This window comes from Hipposideros armiger, unplaced genomic scaffold (genome assembly GCF_001890085.2).
Source record: "Hipposideros armiger isolate ML-2016 unplaced genomic scaffold, ASM189008v1 scaffold_28, whole genome shotgun sequence".
Taxonomy (NCBI): domain Eukaryota; kingdom Metazoa; phylum Chordata; class Mammalia; order Chiroptera; family Hipposideridae; genus Hipposideros; species Hipposideros armiger.
Window position 1 is genome coordinate 3,276,134 of NW_017731378.1, and position 6,858 is coordinate 3,282,991.

General features: G+C 48.7%; 1 long non-coding RNA gene across 1 annotated transcript in view; it reads right to left on the minus strand.

Annotated features, from left to right (window-relative positions):
• Window positions 1–4,075, minus strand: part of LOC109379585 (uncharacterized) — a 17,282-nt gene extending 13,207 nt beyond the window's left edge. The window contains exon 1 of the long non-coding RNA XR_002123233.1: window positions 3,984–4,075. This is a non-coding gene — a long non-coding RNA (uncharacterized LOC109379585). The remainder of the gene's footprint in view (window positions 1–3,983) is intronic.
• Between the last annotated feature and the right edge of the window lie 2,783 nt (window positions 4,076–6,858).

Genomic DNA, 6,858 nt, shown 5'->3' on the forward strand with positions numbered 1-6,858 from the left:
CTCACTCTACTCCTCAAAACCAAATAAGCCATGGCCCATGTGATCACATGAAAATAAAGAAGTAAAATACAGAGTGAGAGGCTACGTAATAGAGAGAACTACAGAGTACGGTAGGGACAAAAAGAGAGTGGTCGGTTCCAGCCGTGCAGCCAGGTACCACTTGCTAGAGTAGCTAGTGCTTCAGCTAATTGGTAAATACGGGCATCCGGGAGAGGGGAAGGAAGGAAGGGCATTTACGTCAAGGGGAATAGCATATGCAAAAGCCTTGAGGTGTCACACAGCCTGGAACATTTGGAAAACTGAAGAGTGAGGTAGAGAGGTCACTTTGGGAGAGGCCAATGGAAGGGGACAGAGAGTCAAGGGCCATTTGAAGTTGTGCTTTTATCCTGAAGGGCTTTAGCAGTGGAGTGATATGCATTTCAAAAAAAAAAATAGCTCTGAGGTTGATGAAGAGAATGGGGGAAGGGTGCAGCCCAAAAAGCTGGAGGCTGGGAGACCAGTGGGGAAGCTCTTACAACTGATTGTACAGGCAAGAGACAAAGAGGACCTGAGTAATGGCAGTGGCGGTGGGGCTATTGAGGAGTGAGGTTGGAGAGGGCCTTACAAGTGAATTGACAGGGTTTTGTGCCTGACTGGATGTGGGAGATGACGTGGGAGAAGATGCCTAGATGACCACCAGGTTCTTGCCATGGGTAAATGGCTAGAAATGACAGAGAGAGGGGAATAGAAGAGGTGGAATAAGTCTGGGGAGAGTGCAAAATAATTGAGTTTTGATTAGGACATGTACCTGGGATGGAAGGTCTGAAGCACGTCTCAGTAAAGATATCCAGGAGGTTAAGAGAATATTAAGAACAACTTTATCTCCATACATTTGGAAATTAAGATGTCTGGTAGGGAGTTGGAAATATGCGTGTGGAGTTCAAGAGAGCAGTCTTGTCAGGGTATATGGATTTGAGATTCACCAGCATATGGATGATAATTGAGGCCATGGAAGGAGGTCAATTGCTTGGGAAAGACAAATGAGGAGAGATGAAGGCCAGGAGTAGCGTCTTAGTAAGGAGTATCAACATTTAGAAGAGTGGGTTTGGACCTTGGTAGTAAGTATATTTGGATCAGCCAGGAAACTTGAAAAACACATGTCTGGGCCCCGCCCCAGACCAACTAAATCTGAATTTCTGGGAGTGAAGCTGTAAAGGTCCCTTAGAGGATTCCATAATAATATGGAGTCGGAGCAGAGAACCAGTGACTCAGAGGGAGAGCAGAGGAACAAGGCTAGCAAAGCAGACGGAGAAAAAATGTTCAGGAAGATAGGAAGAATTTCCAGAAGGGAGAGTTCTAAGGCCTCAAATGATGCAGAGTAATGATGGTTAGCTCCGACCGAGTACTTGTGCTGTGTCAGGGACTTTACATGAACTCCTTGAATCCTCCCAGAGACCCTATTACTTGGTACTATTACTTTTATTACCATTCTAAAGATAAGGAAACTGAGGCACAGGGATGTTAAGGACTGACATAAAGTCACACAATTAGTAAGCAGAAAGCAGGATTCAAACCTAGGCAGGCTACCGCTGAGTCTGTGCTCCTAACCGCTGTGCTAGGCTGTCCCTTTTGCAGAGGGCTGAGTGAGATGAGCTCTGTCCATGGCTTTTGCAGTTAGCTGGCCAGTATAACCTTCAAAGGGGTCAGCTCTCCTCTTCTGTCCCTTCTTTCTGTTCCTTTCCTTTTTTTCTCTCATCCTAGGTCCCTAAGGCAGCTGCCCCTCACCGTCCTGGCATTCTCCTGGCTGATGGGACTACGTGGAGCTGGTTCGCCTCACTCCTTTTTGGTGAGACAACACAGTCTGGCCCCGAACGGGTGGCCAGAACTGTGGGGCACCTGGCAAATAGCCTCTGCATTTTCCAGGTTGAGCTGAGCATCCTTTTAAGTCTCCACAGTCTGGGAGGGAGTGGTGAGTTGGTTTGATTCAGAAGAAACAGAGGATCTGATCTTGGGAAGTAGATGCAGAGACAGACCTTGAGGAGGAAAGAGACCGGCCTCTTCATTCACAGGGAGGGGATGTGAACATAATCAGACACCTGGGACAGCCGCACGCACAGCTCCTGCCTGACATCGCCAAGCCCTGGAGCAGGGGTTCTCAACCAGCCTGCATGTTAGAGTTCCTGGGGGGGCTTCAAAAAACCCTGCCACCTCCAGACAATTAGATTAGAATCTCTGGGGGTGGGGCCCAGGCACTGGTGGGTTTTGAAAACTCCTGGGGCGATTTTAATGTATAGGCAGAGTTGAGAATACAACCTCAAGAAAAGAGTTCTGGATAAGTGTAACCTTAGCTTTGCCACTTCCTAGCTGGGTGGTCTTGGGCAACCCATTGGACCTCTTCGGGCCTCAGTTTTCTTATATGTGCAAAATGGGGGTGGTAACCTTGACCCTGCCTACTTTACACAAGTTATTATAATGCTCCAGTAGACCATTGGATGTGATATATTTTGTTAATTATGGGCACTATATAAAAGTGAGGTGGAATTAATCTATACAGACACTAAAATGCAAATAAGCACATATGTTCACTTGACATAAGTAGGTACACTGGAGTGAGTACACACACACACACACACACACACACACACACACACACACACACACACAGAGCCAGCCACTGGTTAGGTTCTGAAACAGAGCTGTGGTTTCCTAGACATAGGCTTTTTTTTCCAGCCTTCAGAATATGCCATTAAAATATGGAGAGATGATCTGGTGTGTGTGAGTGAGTGTGTGTGTGTGTGTGTGTGTGTGTGTGTGTGTGTAAAAATGATTGCTAAAGTGCAGCATCATTTGAGTCCGCCTGTCAGCCTATCAGAAACGTCATCTATAACCTTCACTGTTTGCAGTTTAATCTCCCCTGCCTCCCCGCAGGCCCTGTTCTGACATTTTAAACCCCATAAATGACAGTAGTGCTCTAAGCCATTTTGAAAAAAGCCAAGCATTTGGAAAAAACACACATAGAGACATACCCCTATACTCCCCTTCCCCTGAACACATGCTCACTCATGCTCATAAGTGGAATCACACACATACTCATACCTCTGTACTGGCCAATTTGGGGAAAATCACAGATACTGGCCAACATAAGTGCATACGCATGACAGCAGGACGCAGATGCATAAAAGCACAGCCCTGTATCTGGCGCCCATGCGTGCATTCCGGCAGACGCATAGCAGACACACCTTTCTGCTCCCATCGTCAAGTCCCATCCATTCCTCTGCTCCTTGGCCTTGAAAGAGAATGGAAGAATCCAGGGTCCTTGGAAGGCTGGTGCTGAGAGTGATGGGATGACACGGGAGGCTGAGGGGCCCCAAATCTTGGAATGTAGTGTCAGAAAAGGATGTACACCAACAGACTCTTGGAAAGCCCATGGGTAGAAGGGGATAATAAACAAAGTGCACCCCACCCTACCAGCAACCAGATAGCTCACCACATTTGGGAAACTAGATAGAAAAAGAAAACCTAGAGATACTTATTAAAGGGATAAGCATGTGAGTAGAGGACGTGATATAAGATGTTGAGAGTGAGACTCATAAAGGCAAGGCCCTGTTAGCTCCTGGCTTTATCCCTAGGGCCTAGAAGAGGGTCTACAACATACCAGAGACTCGTAAATACTTGTTGAGTGAATGACTAAAAGAATATGTAAGCTCTAGAGTGAGTAAGTGGTAAGGGGAGTAGTTGAATGTGTGTGTGTGTGTGTGTGTGTGTGTGAGTGTGATGGAGAAGAATGGGAGATTGGCTAGTTAAGGACGGTTTCTTAGAAGAGATAACCTGATCTGAGGAGGAGAGAGGCCCATATCATATCTGATACTCATTTGTTCTAGGATAAATGGTAACTTTTCTTGCTTTGGACTATCTCTGACTTTGTAGCAAGATCTCCTCACTTAAAGACCAGAGAGACTCCCAGATACAGTGGGAAATAATAGTGAATAGTGAATTAGGATTACCTTTGTGCAGTCCCGGGCATTTTCCTGAGCTGGTAAACTTTTCTCCTTATGTGCAAAGAATGTGCACCAGCAGAAGATTGAGACTCTGAGCAGTCCTGCTTGATTCTGAGGGGTTCTGTGAATTCTCTGTGGCAGGGCAGGCTTCTATGGCTCTCCCTCCCACCACCTCAAGTCATCATTCACTTTAAGGGACTTGTTTCCGTGGCAACCAATTAGTATCAGCAAGTGAGGGCTGTGACGTCAGGATGGGGGTGGAGTGAGAAACCTCCATCCCCCACATTCCTGGCTCCCCATCAGGGTCTGCAGCCTTGCAGGAAAAGCTCCAGAAGAGATGCAGGACACCACACTCTTGAGGAGCACAGGTTCTGGGTGGATCTAATTCACCTGCCACTCCATTCCAAAAATGCTGACAAGGCTGTGGGCCCAGTAGTGAGACAGTGTGAGCATACTTAGAAGGCTAGCAATAGCCTGGGACCATTGCCCATGCCCCTCCCTGTCCTCTAGCAGACAGGGATCCTAGGCTTTCTTTATTTGAGGGGTGGGCTGTACACAAAGCCCAGAAGGAAGTCTTGGCTCAAAGGGGAGGAGACGCTGCTCTCAGGCCTCAGTTGAGACCTGCCACCACCCCACACCTCAAGGATGGATGCTTCAGTTTATGGGAGGAAAGTCCATGCTTTAAGTAAAGGAGTAGGGAGCCCAGCTAGGAACACATCCAGAGAGTGTTGGAGAGAGAATCCGGTGGGCACTTAGCTCACTGATTCTTGGGGCAAAGAATGAGATGTGGGTAACAGAACTCCAGCAGTTTTAGCCCCTAACCCTTGGGACCATGGCTAAGCTTCCTGAGGGACAGTCTGGCCAATTTGGGAAGGTCATGTCATTTTAATTAGAAGATAAAAGGCAGAATGCAAAAGACTGCCCTTAGGAGAAAAAAGAAGGGTGGTCATTTACTTACTGGTCAGAATATGCTAACTAACCCCATCACACCAGCTGGGTAGGCCCTGCTGTGAAGATGATGAAGAGGACAATGATGATGATTATGATGATAAACAGCAGCAGCTATATTTTTCACGCCATGTTACTTAACAAAACATCCTCATCTTAACAAAACATCCTTGTAGTAACCCCATTGGTATAATAGATAGGACAGGAATAGTGTTTGCAGGTTGGATCTGGAAGTACACTCTGGGATAGAGAGTACTGTGCAGGAGCTTTACAGGGACAGGCCCTTGCGATCATCACCAGTGCAAGGGAAAGAACTAGAAAGAAGCAGGACTGGACAGAGGGAGAAGGTGGGCTGTGCTGCAGTCTCAAAAAAGACCTTAGCAGACCACAAGGGGGGCTCTGAGGCTGGGATGGCCCTTCAGAACTGTCCTGGGTTGGGGAGAGGTAGCTGGGCCTTCATATACCACTCATGTCCAGGCATTGGAATGCAGGCTGCCCAGGGAAAGGGGCATGACCTTAGGCGAGGCAGCTCTCTTCAGCAGAGATAAATCCAGGGAAGCCTGACAGGTCAGGACAACAGCTGGGGAAGGTCCTTCAGAACCGAGGGAAGTGCGGCATTATACTACGGCCTCCACCACAACAATTATCATTCTCCTTTGAAGATGAGGAAATTGAAGTTCAGAGATAATGTGATGACCTGCCTTGTCACACAGCTATCATACCGGCAGGGTTAGAGTATAGCTTCAGCACCGTAAACTTAGTCTTGGCTTCACAGAGAAGGGCTTTCAGTGTAAAACTCCTTCAGTGTGACTGCATGAGTAGATCAATCATTAAGGGAACCCTTGCCATGGGCTCCATGGAGGACAGGCAGTCGGAGCTGAGGGTGCATTGATTTGGGGGGCGGGGAGTGGGGGGTTAGTTCAGTGCACTGTCCCCTGGCAAAGAGTCAGGTTGCAGAGACCCTACGCCAGGCCTCTGGAGGGCCTGCCCAGTTCTGTCAAGGCCCAGAGAGCCTCCTCCTCTTTTGGAAAGTGGAGACTGTGGCCTTAATCCCTCTCAGCGCAGAGGCCACAGAGCTGGCTGAGCCGGGTCGCAAGAGAAAATTTCCTGACAGATGTGTCAGATTGACCAAAAGACGAGGGGCTTTGAGGAGATTATTCTGTCTGCTTGATGCCTGGTCCCTGAGCCCCCAAGGAATGGAATCCTTCAGGGCTTCCAGAAGGGAACAGAGCAGTCAACGGGGGCCCAGCAATGGTCAACGTCTCTGGCTAGTCTCAGGGGCAACCAGCTGCCTCAGGAAGGCCTGGCAGAAGACACTTGCTGAGGGATTGACAGAGGGGTGGGAAGGAGTGGACAAAGTGACAGAAGGTGAGAAATATCAAGGTAGAGGCCAAGACAACAGGGAGAGAGCTGGCTGTCTCAGAACCAGCCACTCCCACAGAAACAAACTGAAGGAAGGATGTCCCTGGTCTGGGCTTGTTTGCAGGTTGCTGGGCTGGGCCATCTAGGTCCTATTAAGAATTTTGGAGGTCAGTGAAGAGTGTTATGAATGTGTGTGGTGGAGGCCATGACACGAGCAGATGAGTGTGGGAAATGGGGTAAAGGGAGTCCGCGCCCCTCCCTCACCTTCACATTGGAATTGCTAGTCCACAGGCTGGGTGACAATGGTCCTTGCTTTCCTTTCTCTAGACTCTCCCTGGCTAGGAAGTGGGAAGGAGCCAAGCTGCTACCGGGAAAGTACTGAGAGAAGGGCCAGGAACCTAATGACAGCTCCAGAGTCTCTATCAGGGAGACTCCAGAAGATCTACCAGCCCCTCCCCAGTCCCCACTTTGCCCTGAGGGCAATGGGTGTGTGCCCCAGGGACCTGGACCTCCCTGCCCTTTTGTGTGGGACAAGAGTGAGTGGCCATAGCTTCTATCCTGGAAACTCTGA